This window comes from Urocitellus parryii, chromosome 11 (genome assembly GCF_045843805.1).
Source record: "Urocitellus parryii isolate mUroPar1 chromosome 11, mUroPar1.hap1, whole genome shotgun sequence".
Lineage (NCBI taxonomy): Eukaryota > Metazoa > Chordata > Mammalia > Rodentia > Sciuridae > Urocitellus > Urocitellus parryii.
In genome coordinates, this window is record NC_135541.1 from 84,070,424 (window position 1) to 84,088,548 (window position 18,125).

An 18,125-nucleotide genomic window follows, 5' to 3' on the forward strand; every position below is an offset into this window, starting at 1 on the left:
GCATGTATCACATGGCTAGGTCAGGGTGTATGATGTTCATTATCACTGTAAGCTCCCTCCTTGACCTAGGGCCATTCTCTATCCATCTTTCAGCTCCAGAGAATTGATGTCCCTCCACGTGGGGACATGCCTCCTCATCTCCTCAATCATGGAGGAATGAGAGGCAAAGGAGTAAGGGGTCATCCCTCAGCAGTTGGGCACAAGGAATTGCTGACACATGCTGGTGTCCCCATAAATATCCAGCTTGGAGACTGTAATTGCTCAAGAAATCAGAGTCAAATATCCATTTGCCAAATGTAGTTCATCTACTAGACCTTTCTGCCTGAATGTTTTCACTGAAATACACTTTCACAGATCCTTAAGATTAAGCACATCAGCATAGGTAAGGTAGATTCTGTGATGTCCCTAGCTCATGGTTTTAGATTCTGGGCTCTTGATAAGTGTGTTAAATAAAATCCACAACTATAAACCCACTCTTTCCCAGGTTAAAAGGCATGTCAGAATGCAAGGGAACCTGGCAATATTATGATAATCTTGTTTTAACTGGTTGTTAGCTTCAGCACACAAACTGTAAATAAGGAATTATTTACAACAATTTATGAGCACAGGATAATTCTACTCAAGAGTACTGGCATCCTTAGTTTCTTATTGTAACATGTGGTTATTTTTCAAACTTTGGTTTGAAAAATAACCACATGTTATTCTAGAGAAGAAATTTGGTTTCTAAGTTGTTTGGTCTCCTAATCATTTTTATATTGGTTGTGGACTGTCATGAAATAAGACAGGGAGGTCTTGGATCTGTCAGGATAAGTGAGGTGACATTGAATCAGTGTTTTAACCACAAGCAATTAGCCCAATAAAGAGGAACTTCTTATCAGCACAATGCTTTCTGCTACCACTAGCAGGTGGGATGAAGGGCAGCACGATCCTCCCAAGCATCCACAGAGAACACAGGGCCTGGTTCAACCCCCCAAAAAGGTAGCATAAAGGACCCCCACACACACCAGGCCTGCTTACTTGTACTTGAGGTGCTTGCTGAATGGTGCCCAGACACTAAAAGTGCCCTTCACCATGATGCCCAGCCAGGTACACAGCACCTCACACTCCTCCATGCTGTGGTATAGGAGAGAGGAAGTGAGGCAGTAGGCAGGGACTCCCACCCACCTTCCCCACCCTGGGCATCTCTTGGCTGTGAGAGGTGAGGACCATGGCTCTGCCTTCTCTGAGGATGCTCACAATGGTGTTCCACAGCATGCCGTGCGCCTGGGGGTCGATTCTGGTGGTGGGCTCATCCTGTGGGGTGAGAGAGAGAGTGGGGCATGTGGACTTGGAGTTGGCCTTTCTGAGTCACTACAGCCTCTGCCAGCTGACTCCCTTTGAACAGCCCTGGTGTCTGAGAAGGATGAGCTGACAGATACTTTCCTAGCGGTTCCCAGCTCAGCAAGATGGGGGAGGGGCGCCCGGGTGCAGCACATGGAAGGCTGGAGGTGAATCAGAGTAAAGAAACATGATATACACCTCTAGATTCCTTCAGCCTGAGAGTGGGTTACAGTTAATATAGGCAATGGTAGAATTATCCTTTAAAAAGGCAAAAAACAAAAACAAACAAAACAAAACAAACAAACAAAATAAATAAAATGGAAATAACACAAAACTACAAGTGTGTAAGGAGAGGGAGATAACCCAGGTAACTTTTCGGCTCTCTCCATGTCCTGTGACCCATGCCCTCATGAACCTTAGACTGCAAGGTCTGGTTTAGTGGGAGGTCAGCACAGACTTTATATGTGAAGGTTCAGCTATGTGGGAAATCCAAAGGGACTTTAAATTAAAGACACAGACTCTAATTACCTTTAAACCAGCTCCAGTACCTTCAGCCTCCAATTAAAGTAGCAAGGTTTACTGAAGAGGAGAGAGAGAGAGAGAGAGAGAGAGAGAGAGAGAGAGAGAGAGAGAGAGAGAGAGAGAATACGCCAGGGAGTGTATTCTCAGTTTTATTGGGAAACAAACCATTCTGGGGAAAATCCCATCCAATGAAGATTAAGGGGGGAGTGTCCCAAGGTCAGGTGAGATGATTGGATCTTGGATCTTCAGGGGGTGTGGCATTTTATCTGGCTTGCATCCTGCACGGTTCCTTTTGAGCCATCAGCCCAGTGTTTGGTTTGTAACTTTCAGGCATGGTCTGACTAGGAGTTGCTGGGAAGTCTCTCCCACCATGGACAAGCCCTCGGACCCAAGAAAGGTGGGGAAAGCTCTTAACACAAAGAAGTGTCTGAGCGCCTCTTACCCAGCCAGTGAGGTAACTCAATCACGTGCAAGGATGGCCTCCCACAGTCTGGGGCCCTGGGCCTGGTCCAGCTCTGGGGAGAGTCACAGGAGCCTTGGATCAAGTCAACATACCTGTCCCCTGGATCCCATGCAGACCTCCTCATGCTGAAGCAACTTCCAACCAGACACCAATGTTCCCCAGAGTGGGCTGAACTTCCCCCTGGTGAGCTGTGGCCCTGGAGAGACTTCCCAACAACTCCTAGTCAGACCATGCCTGAAAGCTGCAAACTAAACACTGGGCTAATGGCTCAAAAGGAACTGTGCAGAGTGCAATCCAGATAAAACGCTGCAGGGTGCATTCCATATAAAATTGCTGCAGGACTCGGGACACATTTTCCTGGCCAGAGAGATGCAGACTTGCTTGGCTCTTAGGGTTGCCCGCCCACTTCCAGTTGCAGTGCCCTCACAAATAGGTTCTTTCCCCTGAAGAACCAACCAGAATGATCCAGATTGGACTAATTTGGTGTCTTAAAACAAGGAACTGGTTTTTCCTGCTCTTGAGCTGTAATATTAACTCAATAGTTTTAATAACTATAATGTATATGAACAAAATCTGTGATAAAGCGATTTCTGGAGACCTGAAGCTTAATTCTGTAAGCATTGAATTGTTTTTGTTGTTGTTGTTGTTGTATTTTGACCATTTTGGACAGAAATCCTCTAAAAATGTATATTACCAGGCTGGGATTGTGGCTCAGTGGTAGAGCGCTCGCCTAGCACGGGAGGGACCCAGGTTCGATCCTCAGCACCACATAAAAATAAAGGCATTGTGTTGTGTCCATCTACACCTAAAAATATAATAAATGTTTTAAAATGTATATTACCATAGTCCTTTGTTTTCTTTTTTTTTTTTCCTTTGGGGTCTTCTAGTAACCTCTGACTTTAAGCCATTGAAGTCCATAAGTCCTTTTCTCTGCCCAAAGATATTGAGACTGTGTGCATAATGCTTGCAGTGTCACATGTATTAGATATGATTTGAGCTGGTCCTAGGCAGTAGCGAAGCACAGTGGCGCATACCTGTAATTCCAGCGGTATGGGCCTAAGCAACTCAGTGAGACTCTGTCTCTAATTAAATACAAAATAGGGCTGGGGATGTGACTCAGTGGCCAAGTGCTCCTGAGTTCGATCCCCAGTGTACACACACCCCCACTCCCCCCCAAAAGCAAGCTGTGCCCTGATCTGAGTCACATCACAAAGTGACTCAGATCAATGAATAAAAGTTGTTTAGGGTGCAGTTTTCAGGCTGATCCTGACCCCAAGTTATTCCATTGATAAAGCAGCAGTTTGCCATGAGTTTCTCCAATTTGAGTATAAGTGCTGAGATAAAATGATTGCACCTTGTTTGTACAATCAACAACCACCATCTAAACAGTACAAACTGATAAATAAATTAACCATGCTAATAAAAATAATCACCTGTAAATTTACTTAATTAAATAACTAGTACATGGATGCATGGACATATCAAACCTCTATCAGAAAAACCGAACCACTGTAAGAAGCAAACCATTCACCTGAACCATAAAAGTAGAAGCCTAGGAAAATCACCAGAACAATGAACCTCTGATCCTCTGTTCCTGGACTTTAGCTCAGCAGTTTCTCCTGCCCATAAAGACTACACATGGCTCACTCCAAGCTGGCATTCTGAAACTGCCATCAGTCTGGATCCTAGCCTAGAATAAGTTTCTTGCCCTGACAGCTCTGCACCCTAAATCACTTTTATTTGTTGGTTCTGGTTCACAATCTTATCTGACCAACTGCAGTAACCATTGCTTTCTGGGCTCTCTGCCTTCCTTCCCAGTTCAGCCTTCTGAACCCTGTGGCTACCTTAATCCTTGTTTTTTTTTTTTTTTTTTTTTTTTTTTTTTTTTAAGGTGCTGGAAATTGAACCCAGGGCCCTTGTGCAAACACTCTACCAACTGAGCTATATCCCCAGCCCTCTGCTTCCTTTTGAAACCAGAGTTTCAGAAGAAACTTAATTCTGCAGGTGGGTGGGGCCTGCATAAACTACAGGCCACTGCAGTTGAGAAAGCCTGTTTTTATTGTTACAGCTAATCACAGCAAGGGATGCCTGAGGTGTTAGCTCCAAGGGTCGCAGCTGGCAAAGCCAGATTCTTCTCCATTCCTATGAAGTGGAGGAAGAGGGGACATGACAGGGGTTGTCAGTTAAATGTACTAGTCTAGGATCTTATATAGCTACTGGGTAGGGCACTGATCAACACCTTTGCTAATCAAGTATTAGAAAAGTACTAACTTAGCAAGACCCTGAACTACTTAGCAAGACCCTGTCTCAAAAAAAAAAAAAAAAAAAAAAAAAGGCTGGAGATATAACTCAGTTGTAAAGTACCCTGTATGCAATCCCCAGTATCAAAAAACAAACAGCCTTGTGCAGTGACATATGCCTATAATCCCAGGGGCTGGGGAGGCTGAGTCACTAGGAGATGGAGTTCAAAGCCAGCCTTAGCAATTTAGCAAGGCACTTAACTCAGGGACACCTTGTCTCTAAATAAAATATTTTAAAAGGGCTGGGATGTTGCTCAGTGGTTGAATCCCCCCCTGGGTTCAATCCTCAGTAGCATAAACAAAACAAAAACAAACAAACAAAAAAACCTTGTACTAAATAAGTCAAAGCTATTCTTTGGTCCAATATCCTAAGTGGTCAACACTGTCCTTCACCTATATTTCTTATGGTAATTGTTACTTTTTTTTTGCTTCTGCCAACTTTTCTGAATATTGTACTCATTTCTTGTTTGTTCCCTGTGACAGCTAAACACAGTGTTTTAAAAATGGACTTTAAGGGGCTGAGGTATAACTCAGTCAGTGGTAGAGCACTTGCCTGCTTTGTACAAAGCCCTGGGATTGATCCTCAGCATGACAATGCAAAAAAAAAAAAAAAAAAAGTATGGACTTTAGACAAGGGTTTGAACCCTAGCTTATCCTTCTGTGTTCTGTATTTATGTGTAGTTAAGTAAATTTCTTCATGTTGATAAACCTCAATTTCTTCTGTAAAATACAGTTATTATTGCTTACTTCATACTGCTATTGTGGGAGTTAATAGAAGTGTTATTATCAAAAATAGCTTCAGGCCTTGGATACTTTCTTAAGCTATTGCATGTTCAGACTTGCATTTCAGGCTCCCTTAACATTCTTGCCCTGGTGAGCTTTTGTAGTGCCTGGCTTATCTTTGACATCCTTATTAGCTAGTTCAGTTCAGTTCAGGAAATATGCATAATGAGTTTCTATGTATTAGACATTGAATGTGAATAATATCCAAAACTTATTAGGACAGTACTGACCACAAGTAAAGTGTTAGTTTAAGAGGACTATAAACAGAAGAATTGTGATTCTGTTACAGTGAAGTAAGTAAAATTATCTAGATATTCACAGGATGCCCCAACTTGCTATGGGACCAAAGAGAAGTGATTTGGTCTTCTCTTTGGAGGAAGGGGGCAAGAAAATGCTTCAAGTTGGATACAGTGGAACATTTCTATAATCCAGCTACTTAAGGGGCCGAGATAGGAAAATCACAAGTTCAAGGCCAGCCTGTGCAACTTAGTGAGACCCTCAAACTTGGTGTAACTCAGTGGTAGAACACCCCTGGGTTTAGTTTCCAGTACAAAAACAAAACAAAGAAATAAACTAACTAAACTCAAGACAGAGAAGAAAATGCTTCAAGTTTGTGATGATGATACCGGAGCAGAGAATCAACAGTTGAGTGGAACCCATATAAAAACTATGAGATAGCCTAAAAATACATTTAGTGAAAAGCTTGAGGAAAGGAAAAGGAATAGGTATTATGAATGGTGTATACAGGGAAACAGAATAGTTCCACATTATTAGAACACAAATTGTAAACCTAGGGAAGGCTAATGAAAATATTGCTTGCTTTTGGTTATCAACTTTAGGGCTCATTGTGTGTGTGTCTGTATGTGTGTGATGCTAGCGATTGAACACAGGTCCTTGCTCATGCTAGGCAATTGCTTTATCACCACCCCTCATCCCTCTTTTTTTGAGATGGGGTCTTGCTCTGTTGCCAGGATTTCCTGACTTAGAATTGCTGGGCTCAAGTAATCCTCCTGCCTCAGTCTCCCGAGGAGCTGTGACTATAGGTATGCCTCCTATACCAGACAGGACTCATATCTTTACTTTCTATTCTATTTTCATTGTTGCTTTTGTCTGTATAGATGTTTTTTATACTGCACTTGATTTATTCATCCATTATTAAAATAATATGCTTTTTCTTGAATATGTTTTGATCACATTTTTTTTGTATTAAGTTACATTCTGCTTCTTAAAAAATAGAAAAGTTAATTGAAAAGGAACACTAATGAGCTATCAGGTACTTGCATTTAAATGCTTTTTCTTCTTCTTCTTCGCTTTATCTAAAATAGGCTCAGTGGGAGCACTGAGGCATTTAGTGTATGTAGCCTACTAGGCACAGCAGGCCTGAACATCTCTTAGATTTCAAAAGATTAACCATAGGGAAATAGAAATGTATAATAGGCTCTGGCAGTGTTTAACAATCCAGTTAAAAGGATATTCTATATTTGATACCATAGATCACAAGACTTTGGTGAATAAAAATTTGCCCACTTACATTTCATTGTCTGTTAGGAAAATCGGTGATGATAGAAAACATGCCATGCTTATGTTTTACTTTGTTACAAATCATTTAACTGGTTTCAGAACCAAATCAGCCATTTCATTTTCTTTACTTGAAGTCAATTTTTTAAAAATATATTTTTAGTTGTTGACAGACCTTTTATTTATTTATTTATATGCGGTGCTAAGAATCAAACCTAGTGCCTCACACATGCTGGGCAAGTGCTCTACCACTGAGCCACAACCCAGCCCCTTGAGGTCAATTTTTAAAATTTTGAGATATATTAATTACGTAGAAATGTAGTGCTCAAACAATAGTTTATTACATGTTTAGAAACTCAAATTTAAATTTTAAAGCTGCAAGTTGTTTTTGGACAATGTCAATTTATTTTTTTATGGGCATGTGGGATTCAGCTTTTATTCAGATGCTATTAATTTTTGAGTTATATTATTTAGATTTTGTATCTTTTTAATTTGGTTTAAGCTTTTTAATGTGTGAACCAGATTTGTTTATTTACTTACTTATTCTTTGTAGTTACACATAATGATAGAGTTTATTATGACATATTTATATAAACATGGCATATATCTTATTCTAATTAGGATCCCAGTCTTGTGTTGTCTGTATAGATTTTTCATCATTTTCACTTTCATGCCTATTCAAGGTGGCAAAGTATATGTTACTACTTCATGATTACAAGTGCTTCCACTTCTCATTTTTATCATGTTAAAGCTTTCTGAACAAACTGGAACAATACTAAAGAATGTATTTACATTATAAAGCATCTTTTTCTTGCAGGTTTATATTTAAAATATTTTAATATTTCTTTCCCCCTACATTCACACATATTTATTGTGTACCTATTATTTTCTGAATGAATATCTGTATTTGTGTACAGAGATATAGAATAGTGGCTAGCTATTATTATATACCAGGCACATCATAGTTTCAAAAAAATTGGTTGGGGGTATAGCTCAGTGGCAGAGTGCCTGTCTAGCATGCAGAAGGCCATAGGTTGGATTCCAAGAACAGAAAAAAAAAAAAAGAAAAAGGAAGGAAGGAAGGAAGGAAGGAAGGAAGGAAGGAAGGAAGGAAGGAAGAAAGAAAGAAAGAAAGAAAGAAAGAAAGAAAGAAAGAAAGAAAGAAAGAAAGAAAGAAAGAAAGAAAGAAAGAAAGAAAGAAAATACACATACACACACAAATTTGTAGCAGGGAATGGTGGCACATGTCTGTAATCCCAAAAGCTGGGAAGGCTGAGGCCAAGGCAATGTAAGTTTGAGGTAAGCTTGGGTGATTTAGTGAGACCCTGTCTCCAAATAAAAAATTAAAATGGATGTAGTTCAGCGGTAGAGCATTTCTGGGTCCAATCTGTAGTAGCACAAAACAAACAACAACAACAACAAACAAACAAACAAAAAAAAAACAGGGATATTCCACCATCTAGAAATTTTCTTAAGATCATATTACACAAAAATTTAAGGTCAATCATTCTACTCTTACAGTTACTTTATTTTTCTGCTCTCCTTCCAACCGTAAGCATAGTTTAAATTATTTACAATATAAGAGGCATAGCTTAATTTATACCAGCATTGTGTTAACTGGAAAGGCATAATATTAATTTCAGCCTGTCCATCACCAGAATAGGCTGCTGTGGAACTCCGGAAAATGAGGCAGTGGACTCACAAGTTTGAGGCAGCCTGAGGAACTTAGTGAGACACTGTCTCAATAATAAATAGACAAATAAACAAATAAATAGATGGGCTTGGATGTCGCATTCCCTCCACCCCAACCCCAAAGTAATGTGTATGGGATCATTGCGGCCAGGAAGAGGTAAATCCCTCATAACTGAGTTCTTCCAGTCCAAGCTCCCCATTTCCCCGCTTTCCCCCCATCTTCTGGTTAATGGCACTAAGGTTCATTGGTTGCACCCTTTTGGGCTCCTCTCAGCCTTAAGGTCTCAGAATGGAAGCAGGGGTCATTTCCAACTGAACAAGTTTTTTTCCAGAGTACTGGTTGATAAATGGCGCAGGTGCCAATAATATTTTCATGTCATCGACATTTTTAGGAGCGGGTTCGCAGTTTCGAGATCCTTCTCCCCACTGTCTCTCAAGGTCCTTTGCCCTAAAGAACTTTGCCCTTCCTCTAGCAGATTGTCACTGTGGCATTCTCTGCAGCTGGTCAGTACCGCAGAGGTCTACGGGGAGAAATCATCCCGTTTGACTCGAACCCCCAGGAGGTGTCTAAAAAGAGCCAGCAGTCAAGTGACGGGAAACCGGCACCGGCGTTTCCCAGCCGAGGAGCCTAGGCGCGATCTCCTTAGGAGCGAAGCTGACAAGTGCAGAGCTGGAGCCGCCAAAGCCGACTCGGGAACCGCGTTTGCCCGGGCCGAGGCGGAAGCCGGAGCATTTGGAGGACGGGACCGCGGGAACCCGGAAACGCCTAGGCTGCACCGAGGTGGCACCGACGAAGGCGGTGGGAGCTGGCGGCGCTGCGGGTCAGCAGTCGCGAAGGACCCCTAGGGCTCGGCGGCCTTGGGCGCCCGGCGTTGCTGAGCCGCAGGCCCCAGTGCGTGCCGCTGGCAGAGCTGCGCGGGAGGTGAGGCCTGAGCTTTCCTGGGGAGGGGCGGTCCCAGGAGGACTGCGGCGGCGGGGCGGCTGGGCAGCTCTGAAGCTGTGGGGTCTGTCTGGGTGAAGTGGAAGGTGTCGAGGACCTGAAGTACTAGTTAAGCAGGAGCGGGAGCAGATGAAGTGACACGTTGCAATTCCGACCGTCGACGTGTGGAATGTACTGGGTGGAGGAGGAAAAAGATCCTTAGAAGAGGGGTGTGTCAAGCGAATGAAAACGACCCTGTGTGCTGTAAGCCTGAGGTGTGCAGAGAAGTGACTAGTCGGCCAGGCTGGCGGTCCCTCATTCCCTCAGTGAATGTCCCCTGAGCTCCTGCTCAGTGTGTAACCCTGTGATAAGCACGGATGCAGTAGACCAGAATTTTGCGCTCAAGAAGCCACAGGGACTTCAAGAAATGGAAAGGTTACCACTGGTAAGGTTAATGTGTGGACAAGGACTGTCTGAGGCCGCGTAAAATTACCCTCAGAACAAGGGTGTGTGTGTGTGTGTCCTGAGTATTGAGGAACAGGATTTTCAGTAACATTGTAATTTAACCAACAAAAAGACCTCTCAATTCAGGAAGATCTAGTTCAAATGAATTGAAGAATAATATTAAATGTAGTGATGGGCCTTGCTTTATAGTAAACCATTTAAATGTCACTATTTTATAATAGAAGTCTGAATCTTTTATTATATTCTATTAAATGCAAAAATGGAACCAGAGTTAAGTCTTTATCAGTATTGGGCTTTGGTAGATAAAGATTAAATTTGATACAGTTTCTCACTTGGTAGGCTTATTCACTGTTTCCTTTAAGGGGATAATAACTTCTAAACTTGCATTTCTAAATCTGATTTTCCTCCCTAATTCTTCCCTTTTTCATTCCAACCATCGCTGTGCTAAGTGGGCTCCTCTTTGCTCTTTTATTTCCACTAAACCAACAGGTTCTAAACTGTACTTGCTGATTTCAGCCTGTTCCCCTTCCAGTCACTTTTCCTTCATTGCCCTTTGGTTTGTTGGTGGTGCTGGCAATGGAACCCCAAGGTCTTGCGCATGCTGGACAAGTGCTCTACCACTGAATTATACCCCCAACTCTCCTCAATTGTTTTTTAAATACAAAGGTCTTATGCCATTCTTTGGTCATTCTTCTCTTAAGGTACTAAGTGACTCTATGTTGGCTACAGAATGAAGTTTCTTTATTTCTTTTCCCCCCCTGTGGTGCTGTGGATAGAACCCAGTGTCTTATACATGCTAGGCAAATGCTGTACCACTGACCTACACCCCTGTCTCCATTATAAATTGTTTATTTAGGGAGGTTCAAAGTCCTTTAAAATTTAAGTCTTCCCAAGACTCAATATGACCCTTTCATTATTTTTTTAAAAATACTTTATCCCATTTAATCTATTTTATAGTTATACTACAGTTAGTTAATTGAATTGGATTTTCTGAACACACTGTATGCCTACCTGCCTTGGTCTTTGCTTATATAACTTCTTTTCCTACAAGGAAGGTCTTTGTAAAAATTCTATTCTTTAATGCCTTATATGCCACCTCTTCCTTATGAAGCTTTCTGAAATCTACCATGTGTCTGAAATATTCTTTTTCTCTTTGTGCTGGGCTTTATAACTCTTATAATGCTTGCTAAATTTATACTGTATTGTGGCTCTTTGAGAATTTTATTATCCCTACTAGAATGTAAGTTCTTTAAGGAAAGTAATTGTACCTTTTAAGTTTTTTAGCACTTTGGTACTTGAGCACAGTATCATGATATTTTATACTCTTAGTAAGGTTTTGTTATGTCTAGTGATATATTTAATGAAACAAACTTTTATATTCTGGAGATAAGGATAACTTGTTTTGTGGTATAACCTTATGTCAGAGTTTCATTACTAATCAAATATTCTTATAAGAGATTGCCTTTTTGTTTCACATTTTAGTACCTCATTTGACCCTGGTAGTAAATTGTTGAGGTAGGACAGTTTTTATAGTCCCCATTCTTATTTATAAAAAATGAATATTGAAGGTCAGGTCAGATAATTCATTCCTTCATTCAACATACTAAGTTCCTACTAAGTAGAATCAATAGAAATAATCTCTCAGTTGAAAGCCCAATCTTATCATTCAGTAGCTAAGAAGTATGACTTTTGAGTTTCTTTTCTCTTTCCTGAATTTTTTTTTTTTTTTTTTTTGTACCAGGGATTGAATTCAGGGGCATTTGACCGCTGAACTACATCCCCAGACCTATGTTGTATTTTATTTAGAGATACGGTCTCACTGAGTTGTTTAAGGCTTCCCTAAATTGTTGAGTCTGGCTTTGAACTCAAGGTCCTCCTGCCTCAGTCTCCAGAGCCGCTGGAATATAGGCAGGTACAGTGGCGCATGGCTTTTTCTGAAATTTTTTGAGAGGAGTTTCTATTTTAATTTTAATCAACTGTGGGATTTTTTTCATTTGTCTGTGTATGTGTGTGTGAAATTATAGAATTGTCTATAATAGAAATAACTTGAACATCAAACTGGTAGTTAATAACATTCTTGGAAATGAATTTATTATTAAAGTGCAGATCAATATTAATTGTAGCTTAACAAAAGCAGGTGTATGGTAAGTGTCTTAATTCTCCTCATTAATGAAGGAGTGTAGTGTTGTGGTTATTTATTTATTTAGAGATGGGTGGTCTCACTATGTTTCATAGGCTGGTCTCATGCCTTAAGTGTTCCTCCTTCCTTAGTCTCCCGAGTAGCTGAAACTACAGATACAGCACCGTGCCTTGCTTATTATGTATTTTTAGTTATTTTTTTAAAATGTGTTTTAGTACTAAATTTGAGAGTATTTGATGTGTAAATGTGAGAATAACTTAGAAGATAGAATGTTACTCAACTTTTCTATGCAGATTATCTGCCCAGAACTCTGTTTACCATCCATATTGGAGATACCTTATCAAATGAAATAAAAAATCAGTTTAAGAGAAATTGCTGTATATTTAGTTATACAAATTTTGATTGAAAAGGTATGGTATGTCAGGCAACATAGTAGAAGTTAGAATTAAGCTGAAACTTTTAGGTCACTTCAGATAAAGTGCTAAGAAATACTTCATTCCACAAAGAAAGTATCTATTTATGATTTTATACCTACTCTGAGTTGTTTTTTTTTTCTGTAAAAGTTAGATAAGAATTTTTTTCCTAAATTCATATGTGCTATAAAACCCAATTTCAAACATTACTAGTAGCATTCATGAGTAGATCTTATAAAGGTAGTGAATGAATATTTGTAAAGCATGATAGTTATATAATAACCACTTTATCTAATTTATATTCTTTAATCTTTATAGCTACTCTGTGAGGTACATACTGTTATTTAATGTGCTATAGTTATTAAATGGTGGAGTCAGACTGTGAACTCAGGCAGTTTGAGTCCAGAGGCATACATTTTCATGTATAGTGGTGAGTTATCTGCCAATCCTTAGACATGATTAAACCACAGGCTTTACTGCACAGACCCTGTGCTTTGTTAATAGAGTCCTAAGCCAGAGGCCTGTCTGTGGGGGTTCCAGCAAATCAGGTCTGGTCACTCACCCCAAAAACCAAATAGAAAAGGTTATAGTAAAAAGCAGGAAAAGAACCTTAGTCAATATGGTTGTATTAGGAAGGAAAGTGAGATCATATGTCCCAGCCTTGTCTTTGGAGTGCTTACATAAGCTTTTGGTTTAAGTAGAGGAAAAATTCGGGAAGGGTGAGACTGCTGAATCTTGGTCAAACTGTGGTATGGTCAATCATTTTTTCATTTCTGGTTCTGTGAGGTAGTTTTGAAGAATTCTTTATCACTTGAGGGGGTAATTTTTGTTTATTGCTCAGGATGCTTATTCAGATATATAATCCTGGAAAGGGGCAATTTAGTTCCCGGGAGATATTTGCTTCTGGTTAGGGAGGCAGTTTCATCCTGGGGTGACTCCTCTGGATAGGGCAATGACTAGTGACTTCTAAGTGTCACTCCAGGGGTCTGAAACAGGATGCTGCAAATCTTGCCTCAGTCTTGAAGGGAGGGCAAGATAGGTTGGGTAAATTTAGGGCTAATAAACCTTGTATTACTAGATTTAGATGAACTTTCCATAAATGATTAACAAGTTTACGTGCAGAGTTGAACAGGGACCTGACCCAAAGTTTCAGGTAATAAAGGAGACAGACAAAAGGAAGGCAGAGGGCTGGGGTTGTGGCTCAGTGGTAGAGCACTTACCCAGCATGTGTGACTGGGTTTGATTCTCAGCATCACATATAAATAAATAAAATAAAGGTTCATTGACAACTAAAAAATCTTTGTTTTTTTTTGTTTTTTGTTTTTTGTTTTTTTTTTAAAAAAAGGCACGCCAAGCTTTATCCTGCTTTCAATTACCTATGAGCATCTTCAGGCCTATGCAAAGAGTCTGCTTTTGGCAAAGGCAGCCTTTCTAAGTCCCTATTATACTTTGAGGGAAATCTTGGGTTTATATTTGAGGTCAGACATGTTATGTTATGCAAGGCAAATGGTAATCTTAATATCTTAGAACCATACTTTCTTAATCTGTAAAAGAAATAATTCATCCTTTAACAGATTAAATGTTCTTTAAATGAGATAATGCTTGTAAAGCATCTAGCAAGATATCTGACATATAGTAGATATTCCCGGCTCTTTTATTAATTTAATTTCTCTTATGAAGTATAGTTATTAGAAAACATTTCATGAGAACCAGTTTCAGCCTGCATCTGAATCTTTTATGTGTAATACAAAAAGATTTAATTCACAAAGAGATCATTCTATTCTTCTGAAGATTTACAGAACAGAGTCAATGCCTAATGAGTGACAGGTGCTGGTAAGGAAATATAGGAAATGCAATAATACATAATGTAAATATGTCAACAAATTAGTTTGATACAATTTTGAGTGTTATTATAAAAGGTGTACACAATGGTATGGGAATGTATTAGGAAAAGGATTCAGTCTTTTTGGGAAGACTTAGGAAACTTCACTCAGAGACCTATATTAGCTCTATAAGATATATAGCAATTCTGCTAGTAGAAAAAACAGAGTCATAGTTTTTGCATTGCTGGGTCTCACAATGATAAGCAGGTATTCTACTATTGACCTACACCTTCAACCCTGGAAAGATTTGTTTTGTCACCCCCCCCCCCAACTACCAGGGATTGAACCCAGGGCCTTGCACTTGCACATGCTAGGCTATCCTTCTACAGCTGAGCTAGTCCCCACCCCTCTGGAAAGAGGGGTTTTTTTTTAAAGACAAATATTTGCTCAGAAAATGCATGAAGAATACAGGTAATCGTTTATGGCAGGAAATTTAAGCTGGGACCAGATTACAAGGAGCTATTCTATTTGAAGGAGTTTGGACTGTGTCATCCATTTAGTAAGGAGTCGGTTAAACTTTATACACAGGGAAGGAACATAATCAAGCTTACATTTCATTAAGATATCTTCTGTATAGAGGATGGATTAGAGTCTGAAGCCTGCCCCATCCATTAGCAAGCAGATTGACGTGAGACTTGAACAGTAAATACTGAATAAGCGTAATTAATGTACTTCATGTTCTATATGATTTAAGTTCATAAGCCTGTAATATATATAATTATCTAAGAATGTGGATTTACCTGGGAGGGGTTGCAGTTTCATATTTAGAAAGAATAGTGGTTGAGAAAAAAAAGAAACTACACAGCATTTGAATTCTAGTATTGGAATCTTATTTTTAGAGGAGGTGGTAATCTTCCATTAATTATCCAAATATAATTACCAGTTAGGATAGAATCCAGCTCATTCTATATATTCTATTAAGTTTCAGTTAAATTATTTTACCAAGCACATTTTCCTAAAATTTATTTATTTAATTTTATTTTTTTATTCTAATTTCTTATATATGGCAGCAGAATGCATTACAATTCATATTACACATGTAGAGCATGATTTTTCATATCTCTGGTTGGATATAAAGTATATTCACACCATTCGTGTCTTCATACATGTACTTAGGGTTATGATGTCCATTTCATTCCATCCTAAAATTTATTTTTTAAAAAATATTTTTTATTTATAGATGGACATAGTACCTCACCTGTGCTGGGCAAGTGCTTTACCACTGAGCCACAACCCCAGCCCTCCTAAAATTTATTTTTATTATTTATTTATTTATTTATTTATTTATTTATTTATTTATTTTGGTACCAGGGATTGAACTCAGGGCTCTTGGCCACTGAGCTACATCCTCAGCCCTATTTTGTGTTTTATTTGGAGACAAGGTCTCAATGAGTTGCTTAGTACCTTGCTGTTGCTAAGGCTGGCTTTTAACTTGCGAACCTCCTGTCCCAGACTCCCAAGCTGCTGTGATTACAGATGTGTGCCACCACACCCAGCTTATTGTTTTTGAGTGGTATGAAGAAAATCATTTTAAGGACCCTCACCTTTCAGGTTTATTCTCAGACTCAATTAAATAGATAACATTCTTCTCCATCTCCCTTTCCCACTCCCTGCCCCTCTTTGTGCTAGGGATTGAACCCAGGTTCTTGCTTATGCTAATTATATATTGTACTACTGAGCTATAATCAGAGCTCCCTTATTCTTTATTACCCTCCTATACTTTAATTCTAAATATGTGAAAAATCTTTGAAAAGTGTTAGAATTTTGTTATTAATGTTAATGCTTAGGGAGCAACATTATCTTATAGAATAATTGTTATGTTTGACTTTCTGGATAGAGATAGTTATGTTTCATATCACATTGTTTGACATAAGTAACATATTAGAAACTGGACAATAAATTAATATTTAAAGGAGTCAACTTGAATACTGTAGTATAGACAGAAAACGTAAAATTGGCATTTTTTTCTAGTTTATAAACTTTATATCTGATTATATGCTATTAATATTTCAGGTTATAAAAATAAAGATGGTAATAAAAATAGTGACAACCTGTATATTCTTTTGCCTTTTATGTTTTTTAAAATAGCAATGGGTCTTAGTAGTATGGCTCAGTGAAAAAATTTTAAACAGTCTTCCTCCAAAACATTAAATGCTTTTTACCTGAATATACACACAAAATAGAGGACAATTAATTTTAAAAAATACAGACAGGTCCTTGTACTAATTTTTTGTGCCTTCTGTAACAAATTTCCACAAATATAGTGGATTAAAGCAGCAGCATTTTATTTTCTTACAGATCTGGAGACCAGAAATCCAAAATCAGTATCACTGAGCTAAAAGCAAAATGGCAGCAGGACTTTACTCCTCCAGTGGTTCTAGGGACCCATTTCTTTCCTCTTCTAGCTTCTGAAAACTACCAATATTCCTTGGCTTGTATCTGCATCATTCCAATTTTCAAGGCCAGCATCTTTAAATCTCTCTCTGCCCCTTCTTTTTATTGCCTTCTCTTGTGTATCTGTATTCTCTTCTTTAAAAAAACCTTTTTCCTGGTCTGGGAATGTAGCTCAGTGATAGAAGGCTTGCCTGGCAAGCTCAAGACCCTGAGTTTAGTCCCTAATATCTGACTCCCCCACTACCACTGCTCTCTCTTTCACACACACACTCCCCAGATTTACTGAGGTATAAATGACAAGTAAAATTTTTATATCTATATGAAGTGCACAATGCAGTGATTTGATATACCTATACCTTTTGAAACAGTTACTTTAATCAAATTAATTTATATATGGATCACTGTATACTATTTGTGTGTGGAGGGGTAAGAACACTTAAATCTGCTTCCTCAAGTAAACCATACAGTATTATTCACTGTACATTAGATCTTCATATATTCTCTCTTGTACACCTCTTAATCATTTTTGATGGTATTTAGTGTCTACCCATTTAATTGCTAGAAAATCTTCCCATCCCAAGACTCTTATCTCATTTGCAAAATCCCCTTTTCCAAGGAAAGTAACATTTTACAGGTTCCAAGGATCAAGACCTGATACTTCTGGGAGCCATTATTGAGCCTACCATAATCCTCAAACATTTCTGTGTGCTAAGATATAGAGATTATAAAAATACATAGAATGTGGGATCATGAGATTCTATCAAATTATAAACTCAAATTGCCTTTCATTTCAGACTACATAAGGATCAGATTTTGGATGTGCTTTTCAGAAATGTCGAGATTGCTGCTAAATGAGGTGTGATTTTGTTTTAGGGCCATTGTAAGCTTTCTGATTGGTTCTTGGTCTGTGATTTTTAGGGCCTTGCATTCATTCTTTTCTTTCTCCAAGAATTCTAGTTAATGTAGAAGCCATCAGTAAAAACATTTATTCTTCTATTTCTAATGAAATATCTGTCAGCAACTTTTTATTACCCAAAATCTTATTCTGATTGCAGATATTTATGCACAAGTGAAAGTTGAAGTAACTCTTCTACCTGATAAACTACCAGTGTCTCCTTTACCATTAATCTAGTCAGATTTGAAAATTGATTCCAGATTCCTGTCACCTTATGGTTCTGTTATCCTGGAACCACATTTGGTACCATAACTTTCAGTTAGGGTTCAGTCAAGAAAACAATCCTTCAGTATTATGGGATTAGAGATTTATAATAGGAACAAGACTTTTCACAATTGTGGGGAAGGCAGGGAAGTAA

General features: G+C 38.8%; 1 protein-coding gene across 1 annotated transcript in view; it reads left to right on the forward strand.

The window, feature by feature from the left end:
* The first annotated feature begins 9,378 nt into the window (after positions 1 to 9,378).
* The window catches only part of Slc35a3 (solute carrier family 35 member A3), a 38,849-nt gene continuing 30,102 nt past the window's right edge, over positions 9,379 to 18,125 (forward strand). Inside the window, exon 1 of the mRNA XM_026379423.2 lies at positions 9,379 to 9,520. The gene's annotated coding sequence lies outside the window, so the exon portion shown is untranslated. The remainder of the gene's footprint in view (positions 9,521 to 18,125) is intronic.